This window comes from Tamandua tetradactyla, chromosome 4 (genome assembly GCF_023851605.1).
Source record: "Tamandua tetradactyla isolate mTamTet1 chromosome 4, mTamTet1.pri, whole genome shotgun sequence".
Taxonomy (NCBI): domain Eukaryota; kingdom Metazoa; phylum Chordata; class Mammalia; order Pilosa; family Myrmecophagidae; genus Tamandua; species Tamandua tetradactyla.
The window spans coordinates 18747910-18762782 of NC_135330.1; the positions used below are offsets into that span (position 1 = coordinate 18747910).

Consider the following 14873-nt stretch of genomic DNA (forward strand, 5'->3'; position numbering starts at 1 on the left):
CATATTATGGGGGCAGGGGTAAATGATATCCACATGACATCACTAGTGATGTCAACCTTCATTCCTTCATGTCCGCCAGATTTCTCTGTGCAGTTACTATGTGTCCCTTTCCATATTCTAGAATCACTAAATCCAGCCTACAAAGTCAGAGGGAGGAGAATTAAGCTTCACCTCCCAGAGGTGAGAGTGTTTACTCATACTTTCTGGAATTATTTGGTAAGGAATACTTGTCCCTTCTCCCCCATTTATTTATTTATTCAATCATTTATTTAGATCAGAATGGAGTCATTGATATTTATTTTATCCTTTGGGTTATAATCCAGTATAATTCATCATTCAGAATAATCCATACAATCATTATTCATTTTCTTGCTTAAATTGTTTCAGCTTCGGCCATAGGAACTTTTTTCAGACTGGCTCCTCTGTCTTCTGACATACCCCCACTTTTTTCCCCTTAGCACTTTGCTTTCTAGAGCTACAAGATATTGCCAGTATATCTTGTATTTTCCATGCTCACCCTAGAACCTACCATTTCTCAAAAAAGTCCTTGTCCTTTTCATTGGAAAGTGGTAATTAGAAAACAAAACTGACTGCTGAGTGTGCTTGTTGCTACTGGGGTGTCATTGCATCTAGGCCCTCTCAATAGATAGAGTTAAGAAATATATTTATGTATGCAACCCATGTATACACATGCATCAGTAATTAATTCTGTATCTGTGTGTGTGTATATATATGTGTATATATATTAAAATAAATGAGCTTATGTTGATCTCTGACTCTACTCTAGCACCAGAGAGTTCATTCTAACTTTCCCCCTTGTTTACTTGTAACTTCTTAAAGTTCCTTTTCTGTTCTTATTTTTTTTCATTAATCTTCCACTAGTGTTCACTTTAACCTGATTCCAACCATAAAAATACCTTGGGTAAAGCAGTCATTCTCACACTTCAGCATGCATCAGAATCACCCAGAAGGATTGTTAAACATTACTGGATCTACCCCCAGAGCTTTTGATTCAGTAGGTCTGGGGTAGGGCTCAGTAATTTACATTTCTAACAAGTTCCCAGGTGAAACTGCAAGTCTGGGGACAACACCTTGAAAATACCTGGTCTACAGAGGCTCTGGACTCTCCAGTGAGCAGGTTTTTACATTTAGAAGCAACATGGCTTGAATCCAATGGCTTGAATCTTCACTGGATTGCTGGGAAAGAGAGGTCTTTCTTGTGCTGGCAATTCAAAATGGGGACAGATGTATTTCTGTGGTTTACCCTCTGGAGCCACAGACATAGCTATTCTATAGCCCTAAATCTATTTGGGGAACAAGGCACAGCAGGAAGACCTAGTGTCCAGTTCTCACTTCACTATTTATGAGCTGTGGGACCATGACAAGTTACTGTCTCTGAGCCTTCATTTTATCATCTATTAAATGGGGAAAATAATATTTACCTCATAGGTTTTGCTTATATCCTTGCATTTTAAAACCCTTAAAGGAAAAGTCTTTCTTCCCTTTAAAATATGGCTCCAAAAAATTATTCTAAAGTAAAGTAAATTATCTTTTAACTTGAGATGTCTAATGAAGCTGCAGATTTTTCAAAGGTCATCTTCAGTTACTAAGAGAAGTACTATTGCTAGACCACTGTGTAAAAATTTCCCAGAATATCCAAGAAATTTGCTAGAACCTTTTACACTTGGGAGGAAGAATAATTTACTGTATTTTAAATAAAGCTCAATATTAATCTCTCTGATTACTAGAGTCTCATTATTCCCCAAAAATGACATGGACTTGTAACAACTTGTTGAAGAGTGCTTTGAGAATTACTGCTTTTTATTTCTTTGCTTTGTATATATGTTATACTATACAATAAAAAAGTTTAAAAAAATGACATGGATTTTCATGGCTTAGACCTTTGAACCATGCCATTCCTTCTCTCTAGAACAGGTCTGTCTTATATCAATGATGGAAATGTACTGTCCAACCTGTGGCTGCTGAGTGCTTGAAATGTGGCTGGAGCAACTGAGAGGCTAAATATTTCATTTTCATTAATTTAAATCTAAATAGTTACATGTGGCTAATTAGACATCATAGTTCTAGACTATGCTTACCCCTTCTTCCTGTCTAGAGAAACTCTCCTCATCCTTCAAGCCCTAGTTCCAATGTCTCTAACGTTCCAGCCTCCATACTAAGAGACACATCCCTCCTTGGTACTCCCATAGCCCTTTACACATATTTCTAATTTCTCAGTGTATGAGGATATTTGATTGCATTTCTTCTCCCCTAGTACACTGTGAGCTTCTCACAGTCAAGGGTTGTGTGCTACTTATCTCGGTAGTGCTTGTATATGGCACTATGTCTGGTACACAGTAGGTACTTAATAAATATTTGTTGAGTGAATGAGAACCAGTTTCATACTTGCACCCACTCTTTATTTCCCATGACTATGGAGTGGAGGAGTGTAGAAAAGGTCAGGGTTGGGAAACTGAAGCCTGTTTTATCTCTACCTTCCCTCCTCTACCTCTGCAGAGAGAAACAGAGACAGAGGGGGCAGGGGGTCCTAGTCCACTGCCCCCATCTATCTGTTCAAGGAAACTTGGAGGCTTTAACGTCAACGAAACTTCAGGACTTTCAATCTAAGAGGGAGTTTCTAACTTCAAAACCACAGAGGGAATTTTTTTTTAATCATATTTTGTTAATAAGGTTCTGCATTTCACATAGACATTTGTCTGTGAAAACTACTTAATATAACTACCTACTTTATGTCTTAGTGTCAAAAGAAGTCAAATTTGTGGGTTAAAAAAACTACACGTATGGCTGAGCTTGGTGGTTCAAATTCCATCATCAAAGTAACTAACAGCACCCATATTAGTAGCCACACACTCTGGGTGTGGCTTACTAGGGGCTTACCAAGTTTCTCTAAAGCTAGCTGCAGGCCTAAACCCCTCAAAGAGAGTCATACTATTCTTAAAGTCTTGGTATTTTCTTTAAAAATTTTTTCGAGCATTCCTATGTTAAGGCATGTACGGAGGGCTTTGTAAGATACTTATTCATGAGAAGTTAATACTCTGGATAAGAATGATAAGGAGAGTGACCTGCCCTAAGAAAGAAATGCAGTCCACAGAGAACATAAAAGAAGGCTTTAATATAACCATAGTTTGGTCAATATTAATTTCACTATAAGTCAGACTTTGTCTAAGAAAGACCCAGTGTTGCAGGAAACCCACGTTAAGCCCCGAGAGTGATGAGAATGGGAGAAGAGAAGCCAAAAAGCAATATAATGAGAGAGAGAGAGGAGAGTTTGGAGCCAACATGCCTCTGGCTGTGGTTATTTTTTGTGTTCCAAACTGCTAACAGGGTGTGTGGAGCTTTGGGTGACTCATCGTGTAGGAGAACTGAGGAAAGAAAGGGGTAAACCACAGAGGAAAGGAAACCCCTGAATTGCTTTTGGGATGTGGCCCTGGCGTCTGGCTTCATGGGCTCACCCAGGCCAGCCAACAGCATGGCCCCCACTGTCAGGAGCCACTTCATGCTGTGGTTGGGAGAGCACCCAGGATGCCCCGGGCCCGCTCGAGAACCCAGGCACTTACGCTTCCCTGTTTATAAACCTGAGCAACCTTGGGTAAAGAACCTTTGTAAAGAAAAGAGGTATTCACTCATCAAAATGGAGGTGTTAGCTTGAGTCTTCCTCCCAGGAAAGGGCAAGGGAGGAAAGGAGGGAGGACATGCCTGGAGCTTAGAATCTCCTACGCCATCACACGGGGTTGGATTTCCAAGACCCATATTGTCATGCAGGCCTGCTGAGTTCCTGGAGAAAGAGCTTTCCAGGTGGTCTGAAGGAGGCGTCCCAGGCAGGTTCTCAGCTGTGGCACAACCCCTTCATGTCAGTCTTGTTCTGAGATCAGTCCCAACCCCATAGTGTCATTACAAGCAACTAACATTTATTGACTTTTTCCTCACGTGCTAGGCTTCTTTTCCAAATATTATGTCATTTAATCATTAATGCAACCTCAAGGCTCAAAGACAGTTCATTGGGTTCACCAAGGCTGGCCAGTTAGGACATTCCAGATTCAGGGTGGAAGCCCAGGCCCTCTGATTCCAGGTCCATGCTGCCCTCTGCCACCTCCCAGCGGCTCCATGGCAGCTTTCAAAGGTCAGGGGTGTTAGAGACTCCCTGCCACTCTTGCTTCCAAAAGTCAACTCTGTTCTCCCAGAAACAGTGCCCTCTAACCCTTCATTGGTGTGTATGTGTGAGTCCTGTGATGTAGAGAGGAAAAATATTTATTAAGTCTTATTCCACATTTCCTGGACATTCCCAACCGAATTCTTCTCTATCCATCCTATACTATTTAGTAACTAGAGGCATACACAATCCTAAAGATATTACTGAGGATTTAAGAAAGTTATTATTGTTTTCTCAAAAACAGGCTACTTTGTTTTCAGAAGTTCATTCTGCTGAGCAGAACTCTGTCTGGAGCCCCTTGTCAATATCTATTTTTATTGGGATATATTTATACTTGGATGTATTTATAACCTCCTCCTCCTGGGCACTTATTTTCTTTCTGGGATCATAAAGGCATTTTAATAGACTGGTTAGGGCAGCAGAACAGAGACTAGAAACAGGTTGAGCCTGGCTGTCTGGGGAGCGGGAGAATCCTGACTATTCCTATTCTGAGTTCCTGCTTCACTTTATGAAGAAAGCCACATGGCCAGTGTACTCTGGTTTCAATTTCTACAAACGAGATATATATCACTCCTGGGAGCAGCTGAGGGTGTCAGGTGATTAAAAGGTTTAGTGAATGCTGAAAGAAACCTTCAGTGGCAATGCCCATGAGTTTAATTCAGTTTGACAAGTATTTATTGTGTATCTAGTTTGTGCTAAGCATAGATTCATAATTTGAAACATAGCGTCTTTACCAAGATAATTGAACACAATCGTCAGGGCTGGAAAAATCCTGGAGATCACATTGTCTGATTCCTTCACTTTATAGACGAGGAACACGGGGCTCAGGTAGGGAAGTGACTGGTCCAAGGTCAAATAATTTGTTCCTGGCAGATGGACTACGATCTTTCTCCTCCCAACTCCTAGTCCAGTGGTTCCAACACAACCTGCAGCAGACAGAGCCTTATTAGAGGGCTGTGCCCACATTGGTTCACCACATTGGGAAAAATACGTGCTCATCTGGAAAGGATCCAGAAAAAATAACCAAAATTGACAAAGCAAGGGAAATAGATTTTTAAGTATAAAGATTGCAGCTATACCTGAGGAAGCACTTTCTGACTGCTGGGGTGATAAAATAGCAAAACGAGCAAGCCAAAATAAAGCACCCCCAGAGATTTCCAAGAAGACCAGATAAGCACCTGTCCTGGATCACTGGTGGATCACTTGCCCCCAAACAAGAAGTTGGAACAAATAATTTCATTCCACTCGATTAGAATTCAGTTCTGATTCCAAATCCTTCTATGAGGCTCAAGCCAGAAAAACCATTGTTACCAAGTCCTTCAGCATCCTTGCTCCTATAATTTATTTGAAATTTCTACTTAAAAACACTTCTTTGCCCTCTTGGGTTTTTTTTCTTTGTTTGTTTCATTTATAAAAGACTTCCTATTTTAAAAAAAAAATCTTTGTCAGGGTTAAAGGAGAACCTGACATATCTGAATGTTGGGGTTTTTTTGTTGCTTTTTTTTTTGTCATTGTTTGTTTGTTGTGGCCAGAGGTGACATGCAGAGATATTAGGGTCCTGGCAGAACCGCAGGTCCAGATGAGCAAAAGGTCAAGTGCAGCAGAAGAGACCAGTGACAGATTCCATAGATCTAGACAGGCAAGATCCTGGAGCTCAAAGTGACCTCATCAAATACATCTGAACTCTGACCCTAGGGAAACATTTGCTTCCTCTTCTTTTTAGATAGCCTCCTAAATATAGGTAAACTGAAGTTTAAGGTATAAATCAGAGGCAGAATGAGATCAGGAGTTTTGACAACAGTAGGGACAGAGATGCCAGGATAACCTCACAAGCGGTCTCCCCCATGCATCTCTCTTTGCCTGTGAGGCCACGTTGTCTTTGAGGACAAAGACACCCCAAGACGATCAGAAGGAACATTTGCAGCACTTAAAAGGAATCCAACCAGAGTAATTAGGTACCCCTGTGTATATAACTCCTTTCAACATCTTTACAAATATTCCTTTAGAAGGCAGCTCTGCAAAATCCCTAAACAAATATCAATAACTGCCTCTGCTCCTCCCTAAGACCATCCTTGACCCGCCCCTTTGCTCCTTCTGGAGCCCAGCTTTGTTCTCTGATCACCCTGAGGTTGGGTAAGGACAGAAGACCACTGAAGTGTCTGCCTCCTGTGGTTTTGTTTCTCCTTCCCAAAAACTAGAACTAGCCATCTAACTTGCCCCTTGAACCAGTAATTGTAACTCTGTTCGGAATGACTCTCCACAGCTGTCAAATGTAAGAACGACAGACCCTCACATTTCAGCTAAAGGTCACTTGCTAAAAGTCAAGACCAAAAGGATGTACATTAGTGACAGAGACAAAGAGGACCATTTTAACCTTTTAGGCTTCCATACGTTCTTGGACTTGACTCCTCGCCGTCAAGTTTTAATTTTCTGTGTTGAAAGAGTTTACCAAAAGTACCGGATGTTTTTCAAAGCAAGATCAACCTAACAAGAAAGCCTAGACTAAACTAAAACTCATTTGCTTCCAGTTTTCCCCCAAAGATGTTGCGGAACTCACACCAAAACAGGTCCCCTCTGCCCCAAGGAGTCATTAGGCTTAATTTATTTCACTGGACTCTGAGACTTTTCCTGAAGTGCATTCGTTTTGAGCCAGAAGCAAGCAGATAGTTTAGACTTGAATGTTCCTTTTCCCACAACCTGTAATGTGTTGGTTTCTGCTTATACTTGCACCAGAAACATGTTAAGAAAAAGGTTATTGGTTATTCCCTCTTCCTTCCCATCCCTTTCCAGTAGAGAATTCTTTCTGTATGAGGAAGGAGTACACAGGCATGCCCGTGTATGTATATATAGACACAAATCCATATACACACAAGCATATAAACTCATGTCAAGATACTCAGGCTAGAATCTGGCAGGTGATCGAGTTCTTTTCTGTGAAATAAATGAGGTCATTTCAAGATACTTCTCAAAGTTCAGAGAAATGAATTCTGAAAGACTGATTCTACAACCTCCAGGTAAACCAGGCCACCATTTATGAAGCAACCTGTGCTCACTTGAATCTCCATGAAACCATAGCCTCCTTAAGTACAGGGATTCTGTCATTATTTTAGGATTCCTGGCACCTAGCCCTGGTGTTTGTCACCTGATAAATGTATTTTTAAATGAATGGAAATTCCCCCCCTTATTCTGGAGACCAGTCCCAGCTATAAGAAAGGCCTCTTTCCTCTCCTAAAGGTCTTCAGTAACATCTTTCCCCCATGGTGCCCAAGTCACATCTCTACATCTAGGAAAATGAAAACAGAAATTTCCAGATACCACGAGGAAGCTCCAAAGCTAGTGAGTGTCAAAGCCAGTTTCTCACTGGTGCTGTTCTGGCACATTAAGTTTCTTCTCTTGATTGTGGTTTTATCATAAATCAGAAGCACAAACTTCAAAATGTAAGTTTATAAAGTACCTTTAAGAAGTAGATCTCCTTTTAAGGCAAACAATGATCTAATCACTGATGCACTGTTGGTTTTGGTGGCAATTGAGACCGTGTCTTTTGCTGTTTCTGCACTGCTGATCTAATCCCTGTTGATAGGAAAACCAACTTCTAACATCCTAGAACTGAACCTGGCACTTGTAGCCACTCATCCCAGAACTGAACCTGACACTTGTAACCACTCAATTAGATCAAACATTTAATTGAATGTTTAAATAAGTGAATAAATAAATGAAGTTTATTTATGAAATAAATAAATGACCTTTTCCATGCTGCTATGAGGTTCTCCAGTTCTGGTCAGCCGGCAGTCTGAATTCAAAAGACTAGGGCAATAGTTAAGCTAAATACTTCGCTGAGTTGGTTAAACTATTAGATTGCAAATTTCCCAAGCCAGGATCAGTGCCTTGCCATGGCTTTCCACCTCCATTGAGCCAGTCCTATAATATAGGCTCTGTCACTTGTTTTATCCTACCCCAGTATCAGTTTCTGTATTACTTAGGACCCCCGGTTACATGTGACAGAAACTAAACTAGAATTATCTCATGCAAAAAAAGGGGGAAGGAGGGTTAATATAAAGATCCTGGGGACAATAAAAAAAATCAAATAATGACAATACAGGTGGAACAGGAACAACGGGTACCAGAGATGCTAATGCTTTTAGGATTTCTCTCTGTCTCTCATTTCGAATCCTCTCTCTGGATCTGTTTTGTCCTCTCTCTGGGTCTGTTTTGTTCTATCTCTGAAGGACGTTTCTTCTTTTCTAGTCCATATAAGCAAACATGACTGCCAAATGCTCATGAGCTTCTGGTTCAAAAAAGAGGGAGTTCCCTGATTGAATTCTAAGTCTCCCAAATCTAGGGAAGGGGCCCGTTGGCTACTTTGTACTTCTCTGAATCAATCAACTGGGGTAAAGGAAGAGAATCACTCTATAAAGTGGGCCATGTGGATGGAGACAAGCAAGATCAAGAGAAATCTTAGGAAAAAGTTTCTAGTTAGATAATTCCATACGTGTCCACTGTGTTGGGGTCTTTTGTGGGTGGCCCACTGTGTGAATTTGTTTGTGCTGAGCAGTGGCATAGGATGACATTGTATATGAGAACTATACTCTATCAGTTGATGCAGATTAAAGGCTAGCAACCATTGTTTCATCCTCTGTCTAAACCTGAATTCCTCAGCGGCTTCCCTGGGCAGAGGTAGGTGCTCCCTCCAGAGCTTTGTTTGGGCAGTTACCCCATGTGGTTATTAGTCTGCTGCTGCTTCTCTCCATGAGAGGATCCCTTAAGGGGAAGGGACAGGGTCTTCTTCATCTCTCATCTGCAGGGAGCACAGTGCCCGGTACATGACAGAGTCTCAATAAATGTGGAGTGAGGAAATGAATAAACTAACGAATGAGCAGTCTGGAGATGAGCTAGTCCAGTGCGGGCCCAATGGGACAAGGAGAAAGTTTCATGTTCATCATTCCCAAGGCTAGGGCAGAAGCATCATCAACTTTCAAAAATACCATCTGGGGGTCCAGCATCATAGACATTTGATTAATCAGCTCTTCTGAGATTTTCCTTTAGAACTGGATATTCCCCTTATGCCCTCTGGCCCGCCACCCTGCCTGCTGCTCTGTGCCTGAGAGGTCGTCCTGTGTGAGCTGCCTCAATAGGCTCCTTGCCCACCAGCTTCTACTCAGGCTCAGGCCACAGGAGACGTTGTCGGGAAGTGGCCAGGCACAACAAATGGGATCAGGGAAGACCCAACTCCTTCCTTGCAGGCTCCCTTTGGGTCTGGTTGCATTACTGTGAATTTTTCACTCATCTGTCAAGGGGCCCTCTGAGTACAGCTACCCTGTCCCAGTTCCACTCCCACTCCTCAGACCTACAACTACTATTGGTAACCGCTGTTCTTACGAAGCCCTAAAATCCCACATCATTCCTTGTCAGTTTCCTTAATCCCTGTTCTCGTCATTATAAATAGTCCCTTTAGTAAATCCTACTCAGTTATCTAGTTTGAATGTGCCATTTCTTTTCCGTGAGGACCCAGACTGATATATCCAACCTGGACTCCTTTCTGACCCAAAGTCAACCAAAAAATAGTTCCCAAGAAGTGTTTTGTTTTGTTTCTCCCCCCAGGAGGTGTTTTTAATCACAATTTCGCTGTGTATAATAGGTACTCAATAAAGATTTATTAGATTAAATTGTAAATTCATATTGCCAATAATAAAATTAGTCTCCATCTCTTCCAGTTACAGGTAAGTAATTTCCCCTAAATTTACGTTAGAATATGCAAGATTTTAAGAAACAAGAATCTCATTTTATATTGACAAGTCATGGTTCTCAACCTTGGGCACACAATAAAAAAGTATTATGCCTGGGCTACTTTTTTAGTGATTGCTGAAACCATCCCCCAAAGATTCTGATTTAATTAGTTTGGAGTCCATCCTCGGCACCAGCAATTTTTTAAAGCTCTCTAAGAGATTCTAAAGGGCATGTGGGGTTACAAATCACTTTTCTTGGCAGTACCTACCTTCTCCTACCCAGGGGTGATAAATTTCTGGCTTAGACATTTGAGGCTGCAAAGGTGGAAAAAAAAATACATGGTTTATTGGGAGAAAAGATACTTAGGGAAGTATTTCAAAAATATTTTCCCTCTTAAATATAAATGCGTTGAATAAATGAAATGAAGTTGCTATAGCACTAAGGTCACAGTGAAAATTCAGAGCTCAGAGCCCAGTTTTATAGTCAGGTCTGGAGGTTCTCAACCCTGGTTACACAGGAGACTCAGTTGAGAAGCTTTTGAAACTGTTAATTCTCTGGCCCCATCCCAGGCCAATTAAGTTAGAATCTCTGTGGTGGAGCCCAGCCATCAGTCGTCTTAAAATTCCCTGAGGTGAGTCTAATGTGGCTAGAGTTGAGGGTCTTTAGTCTCCATGAAGCCATTTCTCAAAATGCATTGAAATCTAGATTAGAACTTTTCACGCATAGACCTGAACACCTTGAAATTTTGTCTGTGAAATGTGGTCAAACGGAATTATTGAAAAAAAAAAAGTTCCCATGTGTTCCAGTTTGAAAGCTGCTGGAAATCAGAAATGGAACAGCTTTTAAAAAGGGGAATTTAATAAGTTGCAAGCTTACATGTTCTAAGGTCATGAAAATGACTAAATTAAAGCAAGGCTATAGAAATGTCCAAATCTAAGGTATCCAGGGAAAGATACTTTGGTTCAAGAAGGCTGATGACATTCAGTGTTTCTCTTTCAACTGGAAAGGCACATGACGAACATGGTGACATCTACTAGCTTTTTCTCCAGGCTTCTTGTTTCATGAAGCTCCCCCAGGGGCCTTTTCCTACTTCATCTCCAAAGGACTCTGGCTATATGGACTCTCTCCGCTCTCGTGTCTCTAAAGCTTTCTAAAAAATTGTTCCCTCTGAAAAAGCTCCAGTAAGCAATCCCACCTTGAATGGATGGAGACGCATCTCCAAGGAAACCATCTAATCAAAAGTTCCCACCTACAATTGGGTGGATCACATCTCCACGGATAATGAAAAAGCTCCCACCCAGCAATACTGTATGAGGATTAAAGGACACGGCTTTTCTGAGGTCCTCAGCAGATTCAAGCCGGCACACCATGGCAGGTTACTGATGTACAGAGGCAGCCATTTAGTTGGTAACCAGTGTAGAGATAATGCTGGATGTGCCCTTTGCCCAAAATGACAGCTCTCTTGGCCACACAGAGTCCCCTGATAAAATGAGTCTGATAAAAAATATTTCTCTGCTAGAAATGTATCTCCAGCCAGAAGTTGTGGAGCATGTTTTCCATTAACAAAGTGAATCAAAGAAGTGTGCAAGGTTTCCAGAGGAGAAAAGGAGTGCTAGGAAGTTAGGCCAGCAATAGAGAAGCAGCAAAGGAGCCTGTGTTTGACTCAGCTGGTTCCCAAACCAACAAATATTCCCGCCTGCCCAAAGAATCCACGCAGAAGCAGGGACTAAATCCCTGTTTGCCCGAAAATGAAATCTACTTCTTAAAGGCGCTTTGTAAACTTACACTGAAAAATTTACTTTTTACTTATGGTAAAACTACAGTAAAGAGAAGTAATATAATGTGACATAACAGCACTAAATAAGAATCTGCTAACTAGCTACAAGATTTGGGTAAGATAGTTCAACTCGCTGGACCTGAATTTCCTCACATGTGAAATTAGTGTAGTTTGATTTTATTAGTGCTTCTCAATCTTGGCCACACAGCGAAATACCTAGGGAGGTGATGAAAAATACCAATATCCAAGCATCTCCCTCAGATTTTCTGATTCAAATGGTTTGGAAGAGGCCCAGGCTTTAGTATGTTCTAAAATATCCCCAAGTGATTCCACTGTGAGGCCAAAGTTGAGAATACTGAACTGGATGTTTTCAGGGCTCCCTTTCAGCTGCAGCCTTCTCCTGTGCTTAGGAGCCCTGCCTGTGGGGAGCTGGCTGGGCTAAGAGAAGAGGTGAGTAATCAATGATTGAATCATCCCAGAAGTACACTCAAAATGAGCTACTTGCCTCATTAAAGGGTCACCATGTCTTTAAAATAAAATTTTAAAAAATGAATATATTACCAGTCAAGCAAAAAACTAAAACAGCTTTGAAAACAGATTTCCAAGCATATGTACCTTTTACATTTTTTATTGCTCCGAGAAGCTCTTCGATAGTCTTCCCATAGTCCTACCTCAAAGCACCTAAAGAAGTACCAGGCTGGATAAGTGGGGTTTTCAATATGTAGTTAAAAGTTTTTTTTATTTCACTTCACCCTTTCCTAATGTCTTTTAGGCATTTGGGCTGTGGGCCCATTTACATTTTCAGAGTTGGCCTTAAGCACTGATTTGTATTTCAGTTTGGATTGGCTGCCAGGTCATCCAGCCCAAGTCCAATTTCCCATGTGTTGGCTGAACCACCAGTGTAAAGGAGCAAAATAAAATTCTAGAGCTGGAACTTCTCCAGCCACACTGTGTCAGGAGAGCTGAGTCCATCTTGGCATCACCAAGTCACTGTATTCTCACAGCCAGAGACCCAGCCCGGAAGCACAGGGATGGATGGCTCCAGCATTTCATTTCAACACTATCTAGTCCCTTTTTCAAGCTGTGGATAGCAAACCAAGGGCTGGGAAAAAAAAAAAAAAAAAAAAGAGTCAAAGAAGCACTAATTCAAGAGAAGTTCCTAAAAGCAAATAGCTGAATAAAAGTTCTGAGCCAAACCAAACTTCTGGACACTGAAAAATTACAAAATTAATACCAGGATAAAAGTAGTTGGGGTCGAGACACTGGTCAGGAAAGCTCTGGGTTTGTTGCTTGAATTATCCATTTAATTGTTTAAATCTGCACTTCCTTTTGGCTGTTGAGACGCAGCTTCTCTATATTAAAAATTTCAAACACTTGCTTTCCCACTCGAATGTTGAAATTACAGCATAAAACCACATCTGGAAAAAAGTTTGATCTTTGGCTCAAGGGATTAGATTGGTTTTAATGGGGTAAATTTTATAGCCTGGAGAATGATTTTCAAGTTGATCCAGCTTCGTAAAACTGTCATCTCCAACAAGAGTTTCTGTGTGTGAGAGAGTTAAGAGGGCCACACAGGTCTTTATATGGGATTCACAAGGAGCTTTTGACTGCCCACCTAGTCCACATTTTCAAGATAAAAATAATTTTTAATAAAAGCATTTCTTGGGTTTTCTCATTATTCATCATTAAATTGTTTTAGATCTTATAAACAAGATCTTATAAACCAGAAATATAAACAAGATAAGATGGAAGCAGAGTGACTAGGGAAAGGTCAGGGGCAGATTTAAACATGTTCCACTAAGCAAGTGAGCCAGTGTCTGTGCTATCAGGCTATTGTGCCAGCTGTCACCCACTACATACTGACCCTGACCTCACCTGTCCCCTTGCCCAGGGAAAAATAGCTAAAGGAATCCCAATCTATAGAAAAGAGAGCAAGTACCCAGTTACCTCCAGGACAGACCCACCTTGGTAAACAGGGTATGGAACACCCACTAGCACTACTGAAGTGAGAAGTGGGTCACTTTTGGGGACCAAGATCTCTTGACTTTACAAATGGATTAGAATGTTGGATGCCTATGGACACTGTGCTGTTGGTGCCATAAGGCCTTGTAACCTATCAGTGAAGAGCAGGGGATTTGATATGAGATTAACCTTGGCCCAGCTCCCCAAGTCCTTTGCTCACTCACAGGGAGACTTTGGGCAAGTTTACATAACTTTCTGAGTCTCAGTTTCTTCCTCTGTACATTGGTAATAGTCCACCTACTTCACAGAACTGTTGTGAGGATCAAGGCACTATGAGCACAGAAACATAGGAGGTTCTCAGGAAATTACAGTTATTTTTATTATCCCAAAATGTCACTTAAAATGATGCAGAAGGCTGCATTAGTAAACAGGCATGGTGGTCTCAGAGGTATAGTGGTGAGTCAGGGTTCCTGGAGCAAAGGTCACCCCAGGAAGCGTCAGAGTAGGGACTAGAAAGATAGTTGGGGGCTGGATTGTGAAAGACCTTCAAGAGTGAGCCAAGGAGTTTGGAACTGATCCCATGTCTGCAGGAATCAATAGCTTTAAGTGGAAAATGATGTGAACCAATTTCTTTTTTATGATTATAAGTCTGGTGCCAGTGCAGCAGGAGAGGCCTCAAGAGTGGAGCAAGGAAAAGCCATTTACTAGTTGGTGGGGACTAATAACCCTATTTACCTCACTGGGCTGAGCCTATCACTTCTCTTTGCAATGGCTGTGCTCAGGGCAGATCAGCTGTCACCAGGGCCTCCTTGTGCCCCCCAGCAGTCCTATATCAAGAAGAGAAGTCTTGGTGGTGGTGGTGGGGGGGGGGGTGTTAAATAGTTCAATGGAAACATACCTTGCTATTATTTCAATATAGATCTGACTGTGAATTCTCTTAGATGCATTATACTTAATGTACTTTTAGTTTATTTCTCATTTTAATTTGAGCATTAAGGGAATGCAGTATTTGTAACTCTGCCAACATCTATAGAAGCTTGTAGCATTTTTGTCTTCTATGAAATATTTGTCTGTCCCCACCCCCTGCCACCTTGATTGAATGGTGTCATGAATTCTTGGTTATCCCAATACTCATGGCTTTGGGACTTTGAACTGGTAAATATTCATGAAAAAGCACAATACATTCTGTGTGATCTCAATGACATAAAAATGTGTGCTCAGTTGTGTGTATATACATAA

The 14873-nt window shown here is 41.2% G+C and overlaps 1 long non-coding RNA gene across 5 annotated transcripts in view; it reads right to left on the minus strand.

Moving 5' to 3' along the window:
- LOC143680266 (uncharacterized) overlaps window positions 1–14873 on the minus strand; it is an 85223-nt gene that overhangs the window by 5307 nt on the left and 65043 nt on the right. For 2 of the 5 annotated variants that reach the window (XR_013174043.1, XR_013174044.1), the window contains exon 5: window positions 1103–1222. This is a non-coding gene — a long non-coding RNA (uncharacterized LOC143680266). Of the gene's footprint in view, window positions 1–1102; window positions 1223–3973; window positions 4246–4838; window positions 5098–10163; window positions 10210–14873 lie in introns of those variants that run through there. The other 3 variants (XR_013174047.1, XR_013174046.1, XR_013174045.1) reach the window with 3 other exon arrangements.